The following is a 26,460-nucleotide window of genomic DNA, read 5'->3' on the forward strand; positions in this document are numbered from 1 at the left end:
ATAAAAATAAAACAACTCTGCAAACTCTCTCTTTGGCTATATCCAAAAATATGCTTCATACTGCCTACTGCATACTGAATTTATCACTTTCTATTTAAGAGTAGAGGAATATTCTTTGCTTTGGTGCCCTGGAATCATGGTTGACCAGATAAAGTGATTTGCCAAAAGTACAGCTTTGACTTTATCATATCCCTACTTAATGAATTCTCTTGCATCCCCTTTACTTCTAGGATCAAACACAAACTCCTCTTTTTGTCTCTGAAATCCCTCTCCAGCCTAGCCCTAAGCTATTTTTTGAGCTTCCCACTTCAGAATTTATACATCATTCTCCACCCCACAATCGACAGTACAACAAAAAGGCACTTTTCACTTTCTCACACAGGACACTCCATCTTTGGCCTCTGCCTTGATGTAGACTGATTCCCATGCTAAGAATAAACCCCCCATCTTCTTTCAGAGAATCCCTCACTACCCTCCAGAAGGCAGCTCAAAGACCACTTACATTTATCCTTTCCTGATCCTAATAGCTTGTGCTTCCCCCTCCCCTACAACTGCCTTCCAATTTTATTCCTTCTTATTCGTTTTGTATTCCAGATGTATCTATTCTAAATATACTTGTTGTCATTTTATTGATATGATCAGAATATTATTATTGTAATTATTATAATATATAGCAACTATCTTTTAGTTCTGTTGTAAGGATCTTGATGGGGATAAAATTTGGAAAGAGCTTTGAAAACCTTAAATCTATGTAACTTCTATTATTATAATGCTAGTTTTTTTGAACAAAGTTTATACCGCCATGTTGTTTGTCCTTCATTCTCAAAGAGGATCCCTTCATCAGGGAGGTGATGCCATAATATGCAAGTGAATTGGATTTAAGTGAGGGAGGATCTGTGCAAGGTCACCCATCTCACTTTCCTCTACACTGGTCCAGTATCCAGAAACAGATCAGGATGACTGGAGATGGCCCTGGATAAAGTGGGAGACCATGGCCTGTTTAAGCTAAGATATTCAACAGGTCTCAGTCTGACTGAGTGATTAAGGACCATGCCTTAAAAACTGCTCTGACTCTCATAGATTGGTCAACCTTAGGTCCCAAGTCAAGCTCCAAGTGGTCATTGTCTGAAATTGACTCAGAGTGAATGAAAATAGTCAGTCATTTATGTTTTGGCCAGAAACCCTGAGGAAAGATTTCTATAATGAAATGATTGTTGAGTCTTCTATAGGAGAATATATTATATAATATAATATAATATGATATGATATAATAACAACATAATATAACATGATATAATATAATATAATATAATATAATATAATATAATATAATATAATATAATATAATATAATATAATATAATATAATATAATATAATATAATATAATTAATATAATTAATATAATATAATTAATATACCATACCATGGTACTATAGAATGTAAAATAACACAATATAATACAACATATATATGGATGAATTTTTCATCTTCATATACTTCTTTAACTATGATTTTTCCAGAGATTTAATACAACAATATCTATCATTCTTGTGAAATCTGTCCCATTCAATTTCACCTTTTCAATTGTCACTTTAAATGTGGCTCTCAATATGAATCATTGGAAAACTTTCAATAGCTGGGGACTTGGAATGGCGCCTACATTATCTGCTTGCGGATGTCACCAGGCGGCAGCAGCAGCCCCCATGCTGGCGATCCGTGTTCTCCGGGGGTGTTGTGGGCTGGCAACACTGATTGGAGGGGTTGTAATACACGGCTGCTGTGGTCTGTTGTTTTTCCCTTAGACCATATGGCCAAAGGGCTCAGGACCAGAAAGGGATGTAATTAATTATTTATGCCTTTTCCCTTTGCAGACTGTTGGCACTGAGGTTTGAGCATCTGGGACCTCAACAGCTGATTCTCATCAGTGTCAACAGGTCCTTGCTGGGAACATTCTGCTTCAGCTGGTTAGTTCTGGGGAATAAGCACCTCCATAGGACAGCCAGCTCTAAGATGTACATTTTTATCTACAGGCCAGGAGAGGAAAGCCAGGGGGATGTACCAGAAAGCAATATGTTTGTGTGGTGAAGCAGAAAGAATACTGGACCTAATATTAGAATTCCTGGATTCAAGGTCTAGCTCTACTTATCTAGTTGGAAAAAACGTCCAGAAATAGGTAAAAATCACTAGAAGCTTAGAATGGGAACCCAGATCTGGCACTTACTGTCTGTATGACCATGGAGACATTTCACCTTCCTCATATCTATGAAATGAGCCTAATTACTTTCTTGGTTGTAAAGAAAAAAAAAAAAAACTTTGTAAACCTCTCTGTGCGTGCTTGTATATGGAGGTTGGAGGGGAAATGCTCTATTCATGAGGCATTGATCACTACTGTAAATAAGCAAAGATCTAAAAACATAAATATTTACTGTTCTAGTCCCAGATCTACAACTTATTAGCTGTGTGATGATGAACAAGTTAATTATCTCTTGGTTGTTTTTGATCTATAGAATAGCAGTTCCAATGAACTTCACAGGAGGATGGTTTGGGGAAATACATTATGATCCTACTTAAAAACACAGGGAAAGCCCCGTCGTTTACCACAATAGATAGCTCTGTACAGCAATAAACAAACCATATTATTAATCATCCCCTATGTCCTAAGTATCATGTGGGGTGATCCAGGGACATACAATAAAATATGAAATATCACGTGCCCTCAAGGAGCTTTTAAATGAAAAAATTATATTTTATTATATAGGAGAGACAAGTAAATATAGAATATATAAGATACAAAGCAATTCTGAGAGAAAACCAAAAAGGCCTTGTGTAGGAGATAGAGCTTAAGGTAAGCTTTCAGCTAGAGATGAGTGTTCCAAAAGACCAAGAGGAGTAAAGAAAAACAAATATTATAGACATAGGGCAAAGGCACAGAGAAAGAAGATAGGATGTAATGTATAGGTAAGAGGAAATAGTTTGGAAGGAAGGAAAGAAACCAGCTTATTAAGCATGAGGTACTGTGCTAAGCACTTTACTAATATCTCATATGATTCTTACAACAGTCCTGGGTAATAGGTGCTATTATTTATTACTATTTATCACAAATGGTAACTGAAGTTGATGGAGCTTAAGTGCCCAGGGTCACACAACAAAAGTAAGTGTCTGAAGCAGGTTTTGAATACAGATTTTCATGACTCCAAGCTCAGCACTCTATTCACTGGGGCACTTAGCTACCTCTAGAATACGTGAAGTATTTAAAATGGACTAATATGAAATAAGTCTGGAAGGATGCAGGGAATGGAGAGGCATTTAAATTGGATAGGGCTTTAAATGATAGGCAGAGGAGTAAGAATTTTATCCTGGAGGTCACTAAAATTTTTTGAGGGGAGTGACATTTTCATTTGGCAGCTGTGTGGAGGATGGATTAGAGAGAAGAAAGTCTGGATTCAAAAAGAACAGTTAGGAGACTACTGAAATCATTGAGGTAAGACATGATGAATACTTGAGAAGGAAGAGATGGTGTTACTAGAAAGAGGTGGAATTAATAAAAAATATATCCAAAATAAAGGAGGTATTAGTTTTTCTTTCCTTAACTCTGTTCAGTTTTTTTTGAACATTAAGTTTAGTTTGGGGTCCCACTTTTCAGGGAGGTCACTGTCATATTAGAATATATCTAGATGAGGGAAGCCAGCACAGAGAGTAGCCTTGAGCTCATCTCTTGAAGGAACTAAGTAAGCTTCCCTTGGAGGAGCAAAAAGAAGAAAGAAAAAGAAAGAAAAGAAGGAAGAAAGAAAGGGAGGGAGGGAAAGAAGGAAGGAAGTAAGAAATGAAGGAAGGAAGGAAGGAAGGAAGGAAGGAAGGAAGGAAGGAAGGAAGGAAGGAAGGAAGGAAGGAAGGAAGAAAGGAAGGAAGGAAGGAAGGAAGGAAAAAAAGAAAGAAGGAAGGAAAGAAGGAAGAAAGGAAGGAAGGAAGGAAGGAAGGAAGGAAGGATAAAAAGAAAGAAGGACAATAACAACCAACTTATAGAACACATAATAGCTATCTCACTTATTTGAAGGATTGTCATGATGAAGAGAGTTGATTTGTTCTGCTGGAATTGAAAGATAACCACAAGGTATAATTTCCAGAATGTTATATTGGAGCCAAAATAAGGGGGGGAAGTTTCCTAACAAAGCTGTCCAAAAGTAGTAATAAACTGACTCAGAAAATAGGACAATTTACTTTATGGAGATTTTTTTCTCTTTCTTTCTTATTTGATTTTTTGAGTTTTAATTCTTTTTTCATGCAAAAGATTTCCACATTATTCATATTGCAAAAAAGACCAGAAAAAATAAAGAAAAAGTTTTAAAAAGAATATTTCCATATGCATTCAGACTCCATCACTTCTTTCTCTGGAAGCAAATAAAATTTTTCATCATAAATCTTTAGGAATTGGCTTTGGTCATTATATTGCTGAGAACCGCTAACTTTTCAGATTTGATCATCATACAAGATTGCTGTTACTATGTACAATGTTTTCCTGGTTCTGCTCACCTCTCTTTGAATCAATTCATAAAGGTCTTCCCAGGTTTTCCTGAAACCATCCTGCTCATCATTTATATCATCATCAATAGTATTTCATCACAATTAAATATGACAACTTGTTCAGCTGTTCTCCAGCTGATGAGCTTTCTCTGAGTTTCTCAAAGCTATAGCTTTGCTTTGGATTTTTAATGAATCTTACTATACCTCAATTAATTTCATTCTGAAGGCTTCTTAGGATAGGCATTATTGTCCCTATTTTATCAAAGAGAAAACTAAGATTCAGAGATTTTAAGTAGTAGCTAGGCAGGTCCCTGAGAAATTGGAATTTGAGATGGGTCCCTAATGATGTATAGAGAAGAGGGGAGGAGGGGAACTGAACTAGGCAGGAGCCAACATGTGGCTGAAGTGTCAGAGGTTAGAATTTGAAAAGAGCAAAGAATATACTAAAGGCTCAGAGATTAGGTATAAGTGACTAGGTGAGATTAGGCTGCAAAGGTGGATTGGGAACAGATTGTAAAGGGCTTGGAATTTCAAGATAGGAAACTTGTACTTTGTCCAGTAGGCAAAGGGGGGCCCCTAAAAGTTTTTAAGCTGGGGATTAAGGTGATGATACAGGCTTTTTTTTTCTTCTCACGAGCCCCAAGTTTTAAGACTACTTCATTTTTGTACTTAGCAAAGATTTCCCTAGGACAGTGTCTGCTCAAATATTTTAAAGGACTTTACTAATCAACATTTTAAAGCAATGTGCTATGATCCTTTCTCTTACTTAGAGCCTACTGAAAGCTACTGAAGGGTGTGTTGTACATCAGAAGTGTCAAATATATTGTTTACAATAGTGAGGATCTAAACAGATTAAAATTTAATTGGGAAGTAATTAACAAAATAAGTAATATATTATAATATAGATAATGTGAATTTATAGTTTTCTAAGTTAATAAGTGGCTCAGAGGGAGCCATTTCTGTGTCAGCTTGTCACCATTATTCTGTATACTTTTAAAGGGTTTTCTTGCTTTGATATTGTCACATTTCTCTAAGGTTTACAAAGTTCTTTACTTAAAACAACCTAGAAAGCTACCTAGTATAGGGACAATAATTATCATTCTATAGATGAGGAAAATAATTTAATGTGACCACATGAGCAACTAGGGGACATAATGGATAGAGCAGCAGACCTAGAGTCAAGGAGACCTGACCTCAGACATGTAGTAGCCATGTGATCCGGGGCAAGTAATTTAACCATATTTGCCTCAGTTTCCTTATCTGTAAAATGAGCTGGAGAAGAAAATAGCAAATCCTTCTAGTATCCAAAAAATCCCCAACACCATGAAGAGTTGGACATGACTGAAAAGGGCTCAACAGCAACAACATATATTCATATATGTTTCTAAGCATCAGAATTGGATCTCTACTTTACACCTCCAGATTTGATGGTCAGTACTCTTATCAGTAACTAAAATTTCTAAGAAAAGTAGTCAGAATTAGGTACATGACTGAATTTGCATTTACAATTTTTTGGCTAAAATAAGGAGAAAGGTAATGATATTTTTCTCCTATAGACATAAATCAAAGTACAGCCATCACAAATGTCTATACTGATGCTTTATTATTAAATATTTGGAGTTGGTGATTTTTTTCACGTATCATCGATTGAATAATAACTTGCGTATTCATTTCTTTCAGCTCACAAGTGAATTATTCACAAAGACAAATAGGGGCCTCAGTAAGCTGGTCTTTGATGTAGATTCTCATTTTCCCCCATCACTGTCTGCTTTTTGTCATTTCCTTTCATCTCCAAAAGGAGAGGAAATAAAACATTACAGGAATTTGCCTTAATCTGGTCACATTATGGCTGAACTCATGTCTATTTCCCCCTCCAAATTCCGTGACAAATGCTCTCTCTGATGGCAGCTACCTGCCTGTTCCTCCAGATAGCTCTGGAGTTTTGAAAGAGAAGTTATAAAAGAATCATTTTAGCTATCTCGGAAAATAAAATTGTCACCACTGTGAAGAGCACTTCATCATAACACATGCTATCTATTCCCCTCCACCCCAGCTTTCATTACTGATAAAATATTGTTTGGAAATATGAAGAAAGAAGAATTTTAAGAAAGACTAATATTTGATAATAGAATCAGAGGGGAAAAGTGGCTGAGCACTTTCCCTCAAGGCAAATCATATTTTTTTTTTCCCCGTATAGGAAGAAACAATATTCTACTGGGCATTTTTGAATTCAAATTAGTTACTATGCAAATGAACACACTGTAAATTGAGCAGAATAAGAAAACAATTTGATTTTTATTAAAGGTCTCAAATTTTATTAAATTAAAAATTTAAATAAATTAAAATATAATTAAAAATAAATTTATTAATTAAGTTTTATTATCAAGTTTTATTAAAGACTCAAGTCTTTTGGGTCTGAAAACAGATAAATGTAAAGTTCATTTTGCCAAATACCCACTACATACCCCCTATCCCCTGAACTGTGCACTTGGCTATCTTAAATATTTGAATCCATCCACTTTTGGACAGGGAAGGGAAGGAAGAGAAGGGACATCCAATCATAATGATAAATGAAACTGGTCACTAAGTTATACAATTCAACAGTGTTAAACTTAAGAATGTTAGCAACTCATTAGCTGAAACCTTAATGTTATTACTTGTTATTCTGGCTGAATTGGAAATGTGCTATTGTTCTCTGGAGAGTCACTCATTAAGAAGGTCAAATAATTTTAGAATTGGAAAGGAGTGTAGAAATCTGTCCTTTACTTAATGAATGGACCACTGCTATTGAGTTATGGGAGAGGTCCCATGGTGCATTAAAAAAGATTCAAGTCCCAATTCCCCTACTTAAAATTATATGATTTTTCTGACACTTAGTTTCCTCATATGTAAAAAGAGAATAAGCAATATTCACATTACTTATCACAGAATTTCTCTGAGGATAGTGTTTTACAAAATGTAAAGCACTATATAAATTGAAGTATTATTCACATCCCAAGAACTTATTACAGCTTTTTAAAAAAAATAATTCTATCCTCTGTGGAGCTAAACTGAGTTCATAACTGAAATCTGTAGACTTGTTATCAAGTCATGTCTCAAGATATAGGGGCATTCCATTGGTGCAGTTGATTTTTTGAGCCTAAGTGTAGGAATTTAGAATTATTCCATTTAAATTAGCCTATTGTTCTAGCCTCTCAGATTTTCTTTTTGCATTGAAAATTTCTCATCCAACACATTAGCTCTGCCTCTTAAGTTTTTTTTGGATAAAAAACAATCTTAATAAATATGCTTTCAATGTGTTTATACAAATCATTTAAAAAGTTATTGAATGAGTTGTATCTATTATATATCACTATAGAATTTTCTCCTAGTTGATGCTAATGCATTAATTGCCTTATTAGTGATATCTATTTAATCAGTAACAGTTAGAATTAATGATGCCATCTCTTGTCTACATTTCTCTTCCTTGCTCATAAAGATATAATAAAAGACTTTTCAAAAAACTTGTTGAAATCCCCATACACATCTGCAATAACTTATATCTGACCTACCCATCAGGCATTCATTTTCTATCCTTCTTCCCCACATAGATATTTTGATATGTCTAGATTTTAGTAAGCTTATGCTGGCTTCTACACACCACTATCTTCCTTTTGAAGTAGTCACAAATCATCTTCTTAATAATCTGTCATAGAATTGTTCTGGAAAGCAATGCTATTCTGATATATATGCAATTTCTATATTTTGAATTCTATCCCTTTTTTGAACTTCAAGACAACATTTGAATGTTTCCAGTTTTGCATTCTCTCTCTCACACCTTTTCCATGAATATTTAAATATAGCTAATGGCATTTTACTGATTATTTTCTTTACATACCCTTTCAGGACTGTGAAAGTTGTAATTTATATGGCTAGGTACAGGAATTTTTAAACATTTTCCTCTCATGACCCCCTTTTACCTGAGAAACTTTTAGGCAACCCTAGGTTGCCTAAACCTAGGGCATAGAAAATAGGTATACAAATCAAACATTTACTGATAACAAATCATAATTTTATAATCCCCACATTCAATTATGAGACTCCATATGGGATAGCAAACTGCAGTTCAAGAAGCTGGGGCCCAGAAGACTATGACTAGAGCACTGGACTTGGAGTCAGAAAGATCTGATTTAAATGTGGCCTCAGACATTACTAACTGGGTGATCCTGGGCATGTCACTTAATCTTATTTACTTCAGTTTCTTCATCTGTAAAATGATCTGGAAAAGAATACTACTCCAGTGTGTTTGCCAAGAAAATATGAAATGGAGTCATGAAAAGTTGGACATGACTGAAGAGACTCATCAACAATAAAATAACAAAAGTTCCCTTCTCTATTTCTTACACATTTTTTGAAATCAGATATTGTTAGAGAGCTCCCTTTGCAGTCACATTTATCTCTTTGGACACTGTACTTTTCTTCCTAACCACAATTATTAGATGATACTTCTAAGACCATCTAGTCCATAATCTATTTTATAGCTGAGAAAATGAGAAGCAACAAGTTCAGATGACTTTAAATATTTTATGCTGAAGTCTAATCTGCTGAATTAGAATTGCTGGAATCATTTAAAAAAAACATCTAAAAGATCTTTATAGACTACAGATATGGAAATGGAAGTGAACTCTATTTAGTCCAATTTCTTCTTCTTATGGATGAGAAAAATGAAGATGAAGGATGTGACTTGTCTAGGATCATGCAACTACCAGGTTATGGTATCACATAACTATCAGATCTTCCTGACTCTGAGAACAGTGCTCCATCCATTATACTACCTATTTTTTCTCAGAAACATTAGGCAACACTTGAAAACCAAGTTATAACTTAATGATAAGTGATTATTATAACGTACATGTTTTCTGGGTACTCATGACTTGAATAGGGCTTACTATTCATTTTTTCAGCAACTAAAAGATGGTTTAAACTGATTCTAAACTTTGATTTACTCTCCCAGAAAATAAAAACAAAAATTCACAAATTGCAAAGCCCTCAGAGATATATGGGTTAAGATGCCCAAACTGTTTTTTGCCTTGTAGAACACAGAACAAACCTCATATATAGTTAAGGCTTATCTTTACAGGAGCAGACAGTGAAACTTAAGTGGTACAACTTATGAACTTGGTGGGAAAAAATATACTCTGAAAAACAGTAATTTCAGAGAGGAGAGACTAACAATTGGTAGGTATTGGAAAAACCAGTTGCAGGAAATAGAAAATGAGCTGAGCTCAAGGAAGCTAGGGATTCTAAGATGGAGAAGGGAGGAAGGAATGCATTTCATGCTTGGAAGGTGAGTTGGGCAAAAGCTCATGGAAGAGAAATAAAATGTTCAGAGTAAGGGACAGCAAATAGGCCAGTTTTACTGGACTAATAAATAAAGCGTGATAAGATTGAAAAGTACCATTAAGACAATGAAGGGCTTTAAACACTAGACAGAAGATTTATATTGTATTGTAATAGCAAAAGCAGCCAATACAATGACCCATGCTTTGTAGAAATGCCTTCTGCAGCTATGGAGAGGACAGATTGGAGAGGAGAGAGACATGAATAGGGTAATCTTTTGATAGAAGATTGTTTCAATAGTCAGGAGTGAGAGATAATGTGAGTGGGCAGAAGGAAGAAGATAGGACGTGTATTGTGACTACAGTAAGGGGGAGTAAGAGAGAATGGGTGATTGAGGTTTTGATTTTTAGGTTATGATCCCAGGTAGTGACTAGTAGGATGGTGGTGCTCTATCCAGAAAAAGGAAAATATATTAAATATTAATTAAAATGTAAAATTAAATATATAAAAATAAAAATATATTTGAAGCATGAGATGCCTCTACTGCTCTGACTACTGGTAGAGGAAATCCAGGAAGGAGGTCTTTACAGTTGGTAACTCAGATTATTCTTGAATACCTCCAGAATCAGAGACTAATAACAATGATAGATAATATTTTTATAATGCTGTCAGGTTTGCAAAGCATTTCACACACACAAATACATACAGAGATGCTTAATTACCTCTGATTCTTACTTCAGCCTTGTAAGGGAGTCTTATTAAAGGATACTGACTGTGGTTAATGACTTGTTCAGAGCAATAGTCTAAGTAAGTGTCCAAGACAGGGTTTCTTCCTTACTCCAAATCTAGCACCTTATCAACTCTGCAAAACTGTTTTTCTCAGCAGCAGAAGGCAATCCATTTTTTTTCTGAATAGCTCTAATCATTAGGAAGTTTTTCATCTTTGTGAGTTAAAGATGCCTTCTGACCATACTTCAGATGCTTGAGGGCAGTTATCCCATGCCTCTGAAATCTTCTCTAAACTTTTTTTTTTGTTGAGGCTGAGGTTAAGTGACTTGCCCAGGGTCACACAGCTAGGAAGTGTTAAGTGTCTGAGACCAGATTTGAACTCAGGTCCTCCTGAATTAATGGCTGGTGCTCTATCCACTGCCCCACCTAGCTGCCCCTTCTAAACTCTTAATATGAAATTGTTTCAAGTTACATTGGCTCTCCTCTTTAAGATGTTCTCCTGGATTTTTAATGTTTTAAAATAGGATGTCCAGAACTTCAACAATGCTTAAATCATCACATAATCAAGGCAGAACATGGCAGAACTATCATTTTTTTCTAGATACCATACAATCATTAATACAACCTGGGTTTACATTAGCTTTCTTTTAGCCAATACATCACATACTGTTGCTTTGTAAGAAACTATTTTTCTGCCAAAATCCTTGGCTTCTTATCAAATGATCTGCTGTCTAGCTATTATCTCCCATTTCATCACTGTCCTTGTGTGGTTGATTTTTTTTGAACCTATATCAGACTTTCTATCTATTCCTATGAAATATTTTTGTTGTTGAGTTGCTTAGTCATGTTCAACTGTCGGTGACCTCATTTTTGGCTTTTTCTTGGCAAAGATACTGGAGTGGTATGCCATTTTCTTCTCCAGCTCATTTGATAGATGTAGAAGAATTAAGTGATTTATCCAAGGTCAGACAGCTAATAAGTGTCTGAATTTGCATTCAGATCCTCTTGACTTCAGCCCCAGAGCTCTATCCATTGCCACCCAAATATCCTACAAAATGTGACATTAGTAGATTCTGCTCATCACTTAAGCCTTTCAAAACTAAAAAGATCTCAATACAATCATCTGAAACACTGGCTACTCCTTATAGATTCATTTCATTCAGAAGTTTGACAAATATTCTATATATACGTAAAAATAGAATGTTTGCAACCCTTGAGAAATATAACTACCAAAGAGTGAAGGACAGGGTTTTGGTACATTTCAGTAGATATATCCTTGAAGTTTTATATGATCCATTAACTGACACTATGGGTCTAACTACCCACCTATTCCACATCTCATCTGGATTAGTAATAACAATAATAATATCTAGTATTTACATACATCTTTGTGATTTACAAAAGAACTTTACATGGATTGCATTGGATTTTACAACAGTCCTGTGAGATACATTTTTATATAGTCCCCATTTTACAAATGAAAAAACTGAGATTTTGAAACTATGAAAAATAGTTGAGGGGCAGAGCCAAAATGGCAGAGAAAATCCAGGAAGTTGTCTGAGCTCTCCCCTTTTCCCCTCAGAAACAATGTTAAATCAAACTTCTAAAAGAATTCCAGAGTGATAGAATCTATAAAAAGATGGAATGAAACAATTTTCTAGCCCAATATAACTTAGAAGGACTTCAGGAAAGGTTAAAAGGGTAAAAGGGAATAGAGTCTGGACTACCTGAAGTCTGGGCAGTATCTTTCAAGAAATTATCAAGGAAAACTGCCTTGATGTCCTAGAACAAGAAAAGTATAAAAGGGAAAAAATAAGATGGAAGGAAATTCACAGAAATAATAACTGTGAATGTGAATAATTGAACTCTCCCATAAAACAGAAGAGGATATCAGGGTGGATTAAAATCCAGAATCCTTCAATATTTTGTTTACAAGTAACACATTTGAAGCAGAACATAAAAGTAAAAGGCTGAATAGTATGCTTCAGCTGAAGTTTAAAAAAAGCAGAGATAGCAAAATATTTCCTTTCATTTTTGGAGGTCTCTTTCAGATGATCAGTAGATTCTTTCAATAACCCTTTTACCCTTTGGTTCTAGGATATCAGGGCAGTTTTCCTTGGTAATTTCTTGAAAGATGCTGTCCAGGATTTTTTTTTTTGTTTTGGATTCCAACTTTCAGCTAGTCCAATAATTCTTAAATTATTTCTTCTGGATATATTTTCCTGATCATTTGTTTGGCAACTGAAGTATTTTACATTTTCTTTCATTTCTTCATTCTCTTCATTTTTTGACTCTTTTTTTCTTTCATTTTATAAAGCTTTTTATTTTTAAAACAGTGTATAGTCTTCAGCATTCATCCTTGCAAAACTTTGTGTTCAAAATTTTTTTCTCCCTCCCTTCTTCTATCCCCTCTCCTAAATGGCAAGCAATCTAATATATATTAAACAGGTGCAGTTTTTCTAAACATATTTTCACAATTATCACACTGAACAAGAAAAATCTGATCAAAAGGAAAAACAGATGAGAAAGAAAATAAAATGCAAGCAAACAACAACAAAAAAAAGTGAAAATAGTATATTGTGATCCACACACAGTCCTCTCTCTGGATGCAGATGGTTATCTCCATCACAAGACCATTGGAACTGGTCTGAATAACCTTTCTGTTGAGAAAAGTCACAATTTGACTGATTCTTGATGTCTCATTGAGTCATTGGCTTCCAATTGTTCGATTCTAATTTTTAATGAATTATTTATTTTATTCAATTATTTATTTTTAATTCCTTTTCCATCTGATCAATTATACTTTTAAAGGAGTTGTTTTTTTCAGGGGATTTTTTTTTCCCATTTGGCCAATTCTATTTTTTAAGGAATTATTTTCTTCAATTTTTTCAAGCTGTTGACTTCTCTTTCCCATAATTAAACTGCATTGTTCTCATTTATTTTCTCAATTTTTCTTCTACTTCTCTTACTTAATTTTAAAAATCCTTTTTGAATTCTTCCACTGAATCTTTTAAACTTGAAGCCATTCCTTTTTGAGGCTTTACATCTTCTGAATTTTGTGTTCTGATCTTTCCTGTTGTTATAATAGTTTTCTATAGTAAGGGCTCCTTTTTTTTGCCTATTTAAAAGTGTTGACCTGTCTCAAGCTTTTTTTTTTGCAAGAACACAGGGCCTTCATCACTGGCTTTCCATGCTGGAGCTGGAGGTGTTAGCAACTTTCCCACTGTGCTAGTTTGGCTTACCCTAATCAATCCTTCTGTGCCAGGGTTTGGGGGCTTGCAATTTGCCTTTTGCACTGAGGCTGTAGGTCTCACAGCTAGCCTACTGAGCCACTAACCTGCCAAACTACGACAGAGCTGCATCCATTGCTGATCTATGCTATGGCTAAGATACTCCAGCTAGATTCACCTATGCTGGGCCATGTTCCTTTTCTATCCAAGTGTGACAGACCTTTCTTCAAGTTCTTCTAAGTTAACATAATCTGGAAAATTGTTTCATTCCATCTTTTGTGCATTCTATCATTCTAAAATCCATTTAGAGGTTTTATTTAGCAATGTTTCTGAGGGAAACTGGGGAGAGCTCAGGCAACTTCTTGGCTTTTCTCTGCCATCATGGCTCTTCCCCTTGATCTCAGACAATGAAAAGCAAAAAATATGTCTAATTAAAAGAGATAAGGAAGGAAACTACATTTTGGTAAAAGATACCACAGAGATATCGTAGACAATAAAGTAATATTAACATTAAACAAAAATGTACCAGGTGGTTTAGCATCCAAATTCATTGAGAAATTAAGTGAGTTATAGGAAAAAATAATCAGTAAAACTATACTAGTGGAGGACCTCCTCCTCCTCTTCCTCCTCTTCCTCCTCTTCCTCCTCCTCCTCCTCCTCCTCCCCTCAGAATTAGATAAATCTAATTACAAATTAAATAATAAAGAAGTTAAGGAGGTAAATAGCATTTTTGAAAAGTTAGGATATGACAGACCTCTGGAGAAAACTGAATGAGGATAAAAAGGAATATATATTTTTTTCCAGTGATACATGGTACCTCTGTAAAAACTGGTAAGTGTCTGAAAGAAGATTTGAATTCAGGTAACTGAAAAGTCAAATGTTGAAGCAGAAGCTTAAATAACTTTGACCACATAATGAGAAGATAGGGCTCATTGGATAAGACCGTGATCCTGGAAAAGATTGAAAGCAAAGGGAAAAGGGGAAGGCAGAGGATGATATGGATACATAGTGTCACGGAAACAACCAACATATACTTGAATAGTTTTTGAGAGATCGTGGAGGATAGATGGGCCAGATATGCTGTGGTCCATGGAGTCACAAAAAGAAAGGCACAACTGAATGGCTGAATAACAACTTCCTCCAAGTCCAGCACTCTACTCTCAGCCATCTTGCTGCCTCTAACACTACAAATAAGAAAAGGAAGACTCAGAGACAGAGTGTCTGAGCTGATGCAGGAATGCTAGAACAGGGAAAAGGGCAGAGAGGAAAGATAAACATACAACAATTATAATAAGGTCTCATGAAGCATTAGTAATAAAGCTGGGATGTGAACCCGGACTCCTAAGCTGTGGCCATACTGCCTGGACCATGCCACCTCACGATGAAAAACTGGCACAACTTCATACTATTTCCTATTTTGTTTTAGAGAAATTGTTAGCCCTTCCTTTTGCTCTGGCATTTCAGGTATCTGCTATGCACAGGTCCATTTTGCTTGGCATGAAAGTGCCCTGTAGCCACTTTTCTGGGCTCATTGCCTTAGCTGAAGACCTTATATTTTCCTACTCATCTTAATTGAAAATCCCTTTTACCTGCAATGAACCAGCTCCTGCTCCTTTCTCCCTCCACAGTCAGAAACAGAACTGAAAGAGCATTGCTCTGTAGCCTTCTCAATCAGGGGGAGATTGTTTCCCCCATGTGGCTGTTTGCTTCAACCCATTCTGTCTAGTTTTCTAGCTGGGAAGACAGGGGTTGATGGGCCACATTTGCATGAATCACTTCAAGTTATCCATTAACTATATCCCCGAATTGGGTTTTAAAGCCAGCAGGCAATTTTTTATAACTAGCTTTTGACAGAACTCTGGCACAAACTGTCTTTTCAAAGGACTTTGGACATTTATCCCAGACCTTAACTATAAAAAATGCAGAAGAGAGAGAGATGAGAGGAGCGAGAGGAGAAGAGAGACGAGAGACGAGAGAAGAGAGAGAGAGAGAGAGAGAGAGAGGAAGGAGGGAAGGAGAGAGAGAATTCTTTCTCCCTCAACACTGGGTGATGAATTTAGTTAACTTACCTTAACTTCCACATTATCATCTGGAAAATGGGCTTAATTCTACACTAGTAAGCTGACATGAAAAATATTATTTGTATATTTGAAGTATTACAGGAAATATAAATTATTATTATTATTAGAGGCTGCCTAGATGGGGTGATGTCCAAACCACAGGGGAGGTCCTTCCAGTTAGAGTTCCAGGTAACAAGTTAATAAAATTTATATAGTACTTTAAAGTCTTCAAAATACTTTACATACTTCATTTCCTTTGAGCCTCACAACAACCTTGTGAGGTGGCTATTGCAGATATTATATATACCATTTACAAAGGGGGAGGGTTGAGGCTCTGAGAGTTTAAGTAATTTGCTTTTTCTTTGTATCCTCAGTGTACATTGTTAAATGTCTACAGCCACACAGGTAATATTAGAAGGAGGATTGTAATCTAAGGGAAGATAGGGGAAAGGAGTAAGCAATTAATAGTGCCTTCTATTTATAAGGTACTGTACTAGGCTTTTTTTTTTTCAAATATTTCATTTTATCTTTACAACAACCCTGAGAGGTAGTGCATTTATTATCATTATTTTACAGATCAGGAAACTGAGACAAACAGAGTTAATTGAGTTGCCCAGGGTCACACAGCCAGGTTTTCCTGGCTCCAGTCCCAGCACTTTAATCACTGTGTCACATAACTGTTTCTAATTCAGGATTGTTTGGCTCCAGGTCTCCTTGACCCTAAGACTAGAATTCTATTTATCATGCTATGCTACCTCCCAAGTAACTATCCAGGTGTGTTTAGGATAACTGGGGTTCGGGCATTAGCAAGGGACACAGGATTCATTATCTACTTCCCACCTGTGCTTTTCTATTCCAGTCATGAGATTATATGGGAAACTGACCTTCTACTACTCATAGCATAGACCAATTGGTCTTTCCAGTGAAAACACTGATCTCCCTATTTGATCAATACTCAAACAACGTAGACCATAGAAGGGCATACAAACTCACACCTGGATAGTAGCTGTGGTTGCAATACTAGTAGTTGTAGTAGTAGTAGTAGTAGTAGTAGTAGTAGTAGTAGTAGTAGTAGTAGTAGTAGTAGTAGAAGTATTACAATTAGTAACAGTATCAATTTAACTAGTAGTAATTAGCATTTTTTAGTGCTTTAAGGTTTGCAAAGTACTTCACAAATATTATCTCATTTTATCTTTGTAACAACCCAAGAGAGAGGTTTTATTATTTCATACCCATTTTAGAGTGGAGGAAACTAAGGTAGAGCCCAGAATCACAGAACTAGTTAGTCTGTGAAATTGGATTTGAACTCAGGTCTTCTTTACTCCAGATTTCTCAGGAAAGATTCAGCTGATACAAAAGTACTATAAATAAACCATTACCCAAAATTGTCAGCAACTGATTGGAGAAGTCAGCTAGTGCACTGGGGTAAGGTCAAGTTAACTAGCATCTATTAACTACTTACTATGTGTCAGACACTGTGCTAAATTGTGAAAGTACTTATCATAGAGAGAGACACCAACATCAAGAGACCTCCACATCCTGGGGGTCCCAATGCATCTAATTCACAGCTGCCAAAATGATATTACTGAAGCACAGGACTAATCACGTTTCTCTCTGGTTCTCCTTCTAGTGGCTCCTTAAGATTTTAGAGACTCAAAATATTTTTTCTATATAATTTTTTTTAATTCCAGAAAAAATTATAAAAAGGAAAAAGGTACTATAGACTCCTCTGATTGAGATTTAAAATGCTTCACAAGTCTGGCTCCAATCTACTCTTCTAGGTCCCCATTCATAAACATTATGTATGAATAAACTGGCTTTCTGGCTATTCTGCACATTCCATTATCAATCCCCTGACTGGGGGATCTTTGTCTCTTAGAATCTCTAGGCTCTTTCAAATATTAACTCAAGTAGTATTTCTGCTGTGAAGCCTGCTGTCTGTGCCTTTATCCCTAAAATAATCCTTAAAAAATAAAATAATCTTGTATTATACTGTTTATATTTTGGGCTTACTTATATGTGGATCCCCTCTTGATCCCCTCAGTAGAATGCAAACATCTTGAGTATATGACTCTTATATTTGTCTTTGGATTCTCAGTGTTTCTCAAAATGCCTGGTGCATAGGTGGTGCTTAAGAAATTCTTGCTGACTGATTAATTTTCAATAAGAAGAGACCTCTTCTTGGATGAGCATTCTGGGTCAACTTTGTTTTGAGGCTTTGGTGGCCCAAGGCATAAAGTGGGCATCGCTTGTGATGTGGCCATGGAGCAGCGAATACCACTACAAAATTTAACTCAATACAACTGTTATTTTTTTAATTCCCATAGTTTTCTTTGGGATCTGCTGACACAAGAAAAAAAAATCAAACAAAAACTTCTCTCCTTACCACTTTGCTGATTCTATAGTGCCAGTTACAAATCTATACTTTCGTCTTCTCTTAACAGATAAATGTAGCAGTTAGGTGGCATAGTAGATAGAGTGCTGGGGCTAAAGTCAGGGAAACTCTTCTTTCTAAGTTCAGATCCAGACTTAGGCACTCACTAGCTGTGTCATTCTGAGTACTTTTAATACTGTTTGCCTCAGTTTTTCCATCTGTAAAATGAGCTGGAGAAGAAAATGGCAATATCTCTGCCAAAAAAAACTTCCAAGTAGGGTAAAGAATTGGATATGACTGAAATGACTGAACAACAATAACAGATGGATGATTACAAGATGGACTCGTTTAGAATTATCAGTCATTTGCTCTTCAGCATGAAAGAGTTTATCAGTTTGTTTTTCCTAACAACAAATCTTAATAGGAGATAGAAAGAAAGTAAGTGAAATTATTCTTTGGGATTTTAGAGCATCTACAATATCTTGTCCTATATTCTTTTATTCTTTCCTCTGAGTGAGGGACAAGGCATTTAAATTAATCAGATTTTAAGTGAGAAAGGTAGATTTGGGAAAACAAGTACAAAACAATCATTAAACAATGTTAGATCTAGAATAGACTAACATCTTTCCTCACAAAGATGAGGAAACTGAAGTTTACAGAAGGGAAATTATTTGAAACAAAGTAAAGTAGAGAAGCAAGATACATAAAAAGACAGAATCTCAGAGGTGGGATGGGGCATAGATATCAAATGTAGAAGAGTCCATTCAACACTGAATTTGAATGAGAGTTTCCTTCCTGACATGCCCAGAAAGTTAATGTCCAACCTTTGTTTGGAGACATTAAGGAAGAGCCACTTTCTTCTAAAGCAATAAACTTTGGATTTTTTTTTTTTGATAGGCTTTTCTATTAAGGAACTTCCTCTTATATCTAGTCTGAATTTGCTTTTTTGAAACTTCTACTCTTTATTACTAGTTTTTTTTTCCTCCCATGTAACAAAGCAAAACAAGTCTTTCTTCTTAAGTTTCTTTCTTAAGTATTTGAAGATAGATATTGCATATCTCAAGTCTTTTCTTCTCCATAATAAACATTCCCACATCTTGTAAAATTATTCTTACATGGCATGATCTCAAGGCCTTTCATTATCCTGATAGTACTTCTCTAAATAGTTCAGTTTTACCAATCTCCTTTCAAAAAATGTGGCACATAGATACAATAACTCTGATGTCTTCTGAAAAGGAAAGAAGATGGCAAGCTCTCAACTTTCTAAGTCCTAGACGTGTGTTTATTTTTATGCCTCTTAAAATTACATTAGATTTTCTGGCTGCCACATTGCACTATTGATTCATATTAAGCTGACAAACTATGAAAACTTCTGGATTATTTTTAAATAAATTTTTATCTCAAAAAATCTTCATTTTCTACCCATTAAGTTGTTATTGCCATGTTGATTTTTGGACTCAGGTATAAAAGTTTATATTTATTTCTTTCCAATGTCATCTTATTTTATTAGGTAGGCTCAGAGCAAAAAAAGAACAACTATAACATTTTTGTGGGGGTAGGGGTGAAAGAAAGCATGGCAGAGTCAATGGAGAGCTTGCAGAAAGATCAGAAAGATGTTAGTTCAAAGCATGTCTCAAATAACTATTTACCATGTTACTCAGGAAAATATTTAACCAGTGAAATCACAGGGCCAGTCCAAAAAAAAAATTAATTTGGTCCAATATTCTAAAGACTTAAATTTTTTTTTGGATCCTTATTATTTTATAATATTAGCTACTGTTCTTCAATTGTTTCAGACTCTTTGTAACCTTATTTAAGGTTTTCTTGGTAAATATGCTGGAGTGATTTGCTATTTCGTTCTCCAGCTCATTTTATAGATCAGGAAACAGGCAAACAGGGTTGAGTGGTTTGCTCCAGGGTCCCACAGCTACTAAGTATCTGAACTCAGAAATTTGGGTTGTACTACTGTGCCACCTAGCTGCCTTAATATTTAGCTAGACTTCTTAGAAGGTAAGAACCAAAGAACTTTAAGCTATTTGGTTTCATCTAGTCCCAGCTAATATCTGACCTTTCCCAAGAAGCTTTTTCCAATCTCCCTTAATAATAATGCTTCTTCTCACTTGATTATCTTCACCTGATCCTGTCTATACGTTATTTGTTTATAGTTCTATGTGTGTTATCTCCTTGAACTAGACTATAATATCTATAAGACTTAAGGAATACTTTTTGCCTTTCTTTGTATCCCCCTGAACATTGTGCCCAGAACATAGTAGGTATTATCAAATTCCCATTTCTCCACTGTATCTACAAGAATAATATTTTGTTAACTACTTTGCAAAAATCTTTTTTAAAATATCTAAGATTTTCTTTGATTTAGCAGAGTACAAAAATAACAAAATCATACAATCTGCCATGATCTGTTCTTAATGAAATGAATTGACATTTGAATTCGCCAACAAATCATTAAATAATATTCTAGAATCTTGCAAGAAATGGAAGTCAAGTTCTCCATAGTTTATGGATGTTTCTCTGTTTCATTCCTTCTTATTTCAGGTCCAATAGTTTTTGTTATTATATAACCTCCATTTTCCTCATCAGTTGTAGGGTTTCCCTTTGGCTCTAAGTGATCCTGGCAAACCAGAGGAATAAGTTTCATACAGAACACACCTGGCTTAGCCAGTCCCAAATGGGAAAGGAAGAGATTCTCTGCCAACTAAGAAGCTCTTCTCTTTAAGGATCATCTGGGAAACAGATGCTCTGAGTTTTGAGGAGGAGTCGTCATGGGCTGATTCTTTCAGAGGAAATGTAAACCAGTTAGGATGCTCAGGGAAGCTTGTAAGTTACCTCTTTGTTCTAAGAAAGATTTATTTTACATGGTACTTTTGATTTGTTGAACCTTTAAAAAATGCCCTACTTTATAAACAGATAATTAGGCAGTTAGGTGGTATAGTAAACAGAATCAGAAAGATTTGTTCAAATCCAGTCTCAGACACTTAGCTATATCACCCTAGGCCAGTCATTTAGCATCTATCTTAGTTTCTTCATCTAAAATAGGGATAATAATGATACCTACTGTAGGTTGTTGTGAGGATCAAATGTGATAATATATATAATGAGCTTTGCAAATCTTAAAGTTCTATATAAATATTAGCTAATATTTAATTGATTTAAAATATTTGGATGAGAGTGGGAGTTATAGTTAGTATACCCCAATAAGGCATTTGAGGGGCATGTCAGAATATAATAGAATATTGAACTTTAATAAATTCAGTTGCTCCAAGCCAAAGAAAGGCATTTTCCCAAGGGTTTCAGAAAGTAGGAAACTCTGGAACAAGAAAAGTTCAATTCAGGAAAAGGAAGTAATTCTCCAGGCAGCTGATGATACATTCTTATACATATGAAAGAGGAGAGAAGAGAGGCACCCTGCAAGATTGAGGAAAGGAATAAAATTAGGAGCTGTAGAAAATGCAGGATGCTAAAGACCATGTTCATTTATAGCATCATTTTGCCAAGTCTGCTTAAAGCTAAAGGACATGACATGTGTATGCTTCATCCCTGATCAATTAGTCTTTGGAGTATCTACTAATCTTCTAGATCTGGCTCTGGGAAGTGGCTTTGGGGGTTATGGTTAGCATACAAGTTAGAACTCATGTCAACAAGAAGAGCTCTCTTCAAACCTCCCTGTATACTAACCTAAGTATTGTCTCCCCTTCCCTCTAATCACTAAATCCCAGGAAATCAAGCAAACAGACCAAAAAATTCTCTAAATCAGTCAGTTTCCTCATCTCTCATGTATTGTAGATCTGAGTCAAGTCCACACCGGTTTAAAAAACTTCTGGTTAGCACACAATGGATCAACAGCGGAGACTCAATGTTGTTTAGGGTTTACTGATGTAAGCCTATTTCACTTAAAGCATAATCTCTGACTTTGCAGTCACAGGTTTCTGGCAGAGCCATAGTATAGGAAGTAATGAGAAAGAAAAAACTCCCAGATAAGACCATACTAGGAAATGTGGGAGAGAAGAAACTAGAGTTCTTAGAATTATAAACTCTCAATCTACTTAGCTTCAAGAAAGGCATAGGAAAGGGAAAAAGGAGGGCTTAACATTATTGGATAATAGGATTTAAAGCTAAAAAGGATTATCTGGTCCAACCTCCTTCATTTTACAGAAAATAATAACTTCAGATACATATGGGTTGAGTTGCCAGACTTGACATCAGCAAACTTTGGATTTCAGTCTTGCCTTGAACACATACTCTCTGTTAAATTCTCATTGCCCAAGGCATATATCCAAGACTGAGTTTGTGAGAAGGTGAAGATGCTATATTCTGGTGGAATATGTTTCCATATCCAGGGTTTTTTAACCTGATTAGCTCCTTGCTCTAACTCCTTTTAAATACTAACTTACATATTTAGCACATTATGGCTTATAAAGATCTTTATATACATTATCTGTTATTTGTTCCTCACAACAATCCTTTGGCCCAAATGTTATAGATATTATTGATATCATTTATAATAGATATTCCTGTTATTTGTTCTTTGTTTTTGAGGAGGACAATGAAATTATAGGATAATGAATTAGATTTAAGGGAGGTAAATTTATATAAAATCCAATGACTAGTATAGAGCTTTATGCTCTCTTCCAAAATCATCCAAGTCCAGGTCAAGACAATCAAAATGACTGACAATGACCCAGTTTGCAACAAGAGATCATCGGACCAACCAAAATACTTTCAAATGTAGAATACAACATAATTCAAGAATTTGCAGTTCCTTTCTATTATTTTAAATCACCCCCTATTCTCCCCATCCCACATTAAAAGCCTGAATATATTTCCTACCTACCTTATGCATTTCAGATAAAGGGACCCATTTATTATTCAACATATACAATGTTCCATGTCCATGTCTTTCTATCCCTGAGTCTAGTACAGAACTGGGAGCAGAATGGGCATTTAACAAATGCCTTTTGAGATGAATTAAGTATCCATTTTACATATGAGGAAATTCAGACTGAGAGAGAATGTCACATAGGATCAAACCCATCTATCACCTCAGACCACACTATAGCTCTTTTTGCTGCCCTTCACTACATTATCTCTTTATCAAAAAGATCTTCCATTCCAAATCCTACAAAATTGAGGATTGCAGAGGAAAAAATTTGCATGTAGATGCTGTCTAGGTAGGCATGTTCTTCTATATTTTGTGGGGTCATGTAGTCCACACACTTATGCCACAGGTACTGCCATCTAAAGACAGGAATAGGTCAGCCAACTTCAGCTCTTGGCCTTGGATCACACTGGCTCTCATCCCGATGGCCAGTTTGAGAGATGCTGATGTAAGCTTTTAGGTTTTGCTTGTGCTGAAATAATTCACCCTTTCAAAATGTTATCACAATTAAGTTTGGATAAAGAATGAAAGCTACCTGGCAGTCATCCTCAAGACATTGAATTGAGAGTTACAAGAGTTACATCTACTAGGCAGAAAGACATAATGCTAATACAGTACTCCTCTCTCAGAAAATTTGAGAGGCCAGTCTTAAGACTTCTTCTCTGGTTTTCCTCAAGGTAGGAATAGGAGAGGGGTAGAAAAGATTCCAGAGTTCAACATTTCTAGAGCTATTTATATGTATGTATACATTTGACATCCAATGAGGACATCTATACATTATGCAGGCAGTATAAATCTTATACAGAGTGGAATATGATGGAGACTAAAATAAACAAAATTTTAAGAAGGAATTACTTTCAATTAGGGGTTTGAGGAAAGTTGTTATGAAGACAGTGACAGGTCTGGATGCTGGAGTTGAGCCTTGAAGGAAGGAAAGAGGCTATACACTATTTCTTAGTTTCCTTAGGATTTTTGAATGGTGCTGGTAAGGGAGAAGGGAGGAAGAGATATAGGATGCTTTTTCAGTGTCCTTTGGTTGTCTTAGAGTAAATATTTATCTTCATCAGGTAGAAGTAAATTTTATTTGAACATTTGTGTGAAAGCATTTTATCATTTAAAAATGATTTGTCAAGTTTTACCATAATAAAACAAAACAAGGGGAAAATGAAAAAGGTAAATTTAAAATAGGATCACCAGGCTCAAGTGCTTTCTCCTGTCTCAACTCCTGTAGTTTATCTCCTGTCTTACTTCTCATTTGGCACTTAGCTTATGCAACCTGCTTCTTTTATTTCTTTGGTTCAGAGTTATGACTTCATCCATGTGGGAAATTCTAGGAATGGAAATTTTTACACTAAGGAAGTTCAGCAAATTGTCTATAACTTGCAGTCCAAGAGGATTATCTGAGTAATGACAAATTAAATGACTTGCTCATGGTCCCAGAGAAAATATATGTCAGAGTCAGAACTTAAATCCAAATCTTTCTGGCTTTAAGGCTAGTAATGTAATTTGGTCTACTTTATGTGATTTTATTCATGTGTGTGTGTGTGTGTTCTGCCTTCCCAACCATACTTTAAGCTTCATGAAAAGACTATGTAACACACACATCTACTTCTCTCAGTCTTGACATGTGACATGTGTCATAGAGCAAATAACTTTAAAAAAAAGGAAACTTAACATTTTAACAGATGGGAACCAAATGGTGATAAACATAGGAGTCATTTCTAAATTGGTCATCTAAGAAAACCTGGATCATTAACTTATTAGATTTAAGTTCAGAATAAATGCCAAATGAGAAGAACAAAAATGAGAAGATATAGTATGTCACAGAGGTAACTCCAATGAGACACATTCAGATGATGAATTTTGAAGCTGACTAAATAGAGAATGTATAAAAAACATTGATGTGCAATGTCATCATTGTCTAAGGAAATTAAACCAAAATAATAATTCTGTCTAGAATTTTATATAGTTATATAAGGTTTGTAAAGCATATTGCATGTCATTTGATCTTCACACAAATCTTGATTAAATAACTTGCCCAGGGAGTTAAATGAGATAATAATTAATAAATAATAATAGTTAAAAAAGTGTCTGGGGCAAGATTCGTGGTCCAACTCTCTAGCCATTGAACTACGGCAGCTCACTCAGTATAAATCAAATACCATGATTAGCAAATCAAAACAAACAGCAGTCTGATTCAACCAGTAAAGATTCCATCATTTTGCAAAGTAGAGAAATAGCCAAAACCAATATTATTTTAGAATATAAATATATTTGTGTAGTCATAAAAAAATAGTGAAAGATTATGAACAGGATTGTTTTTTGCTTCACTTTTAAGAAACAGTGGGTGGAGGTGGGGTGGGAACCAAACTTATGGAAAGTTACCATTTCCTGCCAGAAGACAAATTAATCCAGATCAAATGAGGGGTATTTGAGGGTACAACTGAAAAGCAGACACTGAAGAGATAAAAAATTGGAAAAGATCTGTAAAGATGTCTATAACAATTTTTTTTCTCTGTAAAAAATAGTGGCTTCCCTACAGTTCCTCACTATCACCATCACACATGGTATGTATGTGATTTTCATGAATGAAAACCAAGATGGAAAAAGCAGTAGGGCTAGATAGCTCAAGTATACTCAGCAGCAGCATAAGATCAGCAGACATATAGTTATGAAGTCATCAGCGAATATATTTGTAAAAAACTCTAAAAGGGAATAATATAACATTGTTAATATGGAAATATCTTACATGATTGAACATATATAACCTATATTAAACTGCTTACTGTCTTAGGGAGAAGAGAGGGTAGGGAGGAAGAGAAAAAATTTGGAACTCAAAATTTTATTTAAAAAATGTTAAAAAAAAATTGTCTTTAGGGGCACCTAGATAGTGCAGTGGATAGAATAACATCCCTGAAATCAGGAGGACCTGAGTTCAAATCTGGTCTCAGACACTTAACATTTCCTAGCTATATATGTGATGCTAAGCAAGTCACAATCTCAATTGCCTCAGCAAAAAAAAAAAAAAAAAAAAAAAAAATTGTCTTTACATGTAATTGAAAAAATACTTTTTAAAATAGAAAAAGATAGAATATGGGTAAAACAATTAGATCTTATGTATAAAAGGATAACTGAGAAAACATTAATAAAGTATGACCAATATACATATCTCTACATATCTTTAGAAAGACCTTTACTTTGGTGGCCTGTTCTTTTTTTGTAAAATGAAAGATTGTATCAATCTTGCAGTCCTAAATCATTATGATTCTATTAGTAACAAGAAATCATAGAGGAGAATTAACATGAAAATTATTACCCAAAATATGTATTAC

At 35.2% G+C, this 26,460-nt stretch overlaps 1 protein-coding gene across 27 annotated transcripts in view; it reads right to left on the bottom strand.

The window, feature by feature from the left end:
- The window catches only part of DLG2 (discs large MAGUK scaffold protein 2), a 2,604,243-nt gene that overhangs the window by 476,369 nt on the left and 2,101,414 nt on the right, over positions 1-26,460 (bottom strand). Inside the window, exon 1 of one of the 27 annotated variants that reach the window (XM_074304623.1) lies at positions 15,390-15,507. The exons of the other annotated variants lie outside the window; for them this stretch is intronic. The gene's annotated coding sequence lies outside the window, so the exon portion shown is untranslated. Of the gene's footprint in view, positions 1-15,389; positions 15,508-26,460 lie in introns of those variants that run through there. 27 annotated transcript variants of the gene reach the window in all.

Source organism: Sminthopsis crassicaudata, chromosome 3 (genome assembly GCF_048593235.1).
Source record: "Sminthopsis crassicaudata isolate SCR6 chromosome 3, ASM4859323v1, whole genome shotgun sequence".
NCBI lineage: Eukaryota > Metazoa > Chordata > Mammalia > Dasyuromorphia > Dasyuridae > Sminthopsis > Sminthopsis crassicaudata.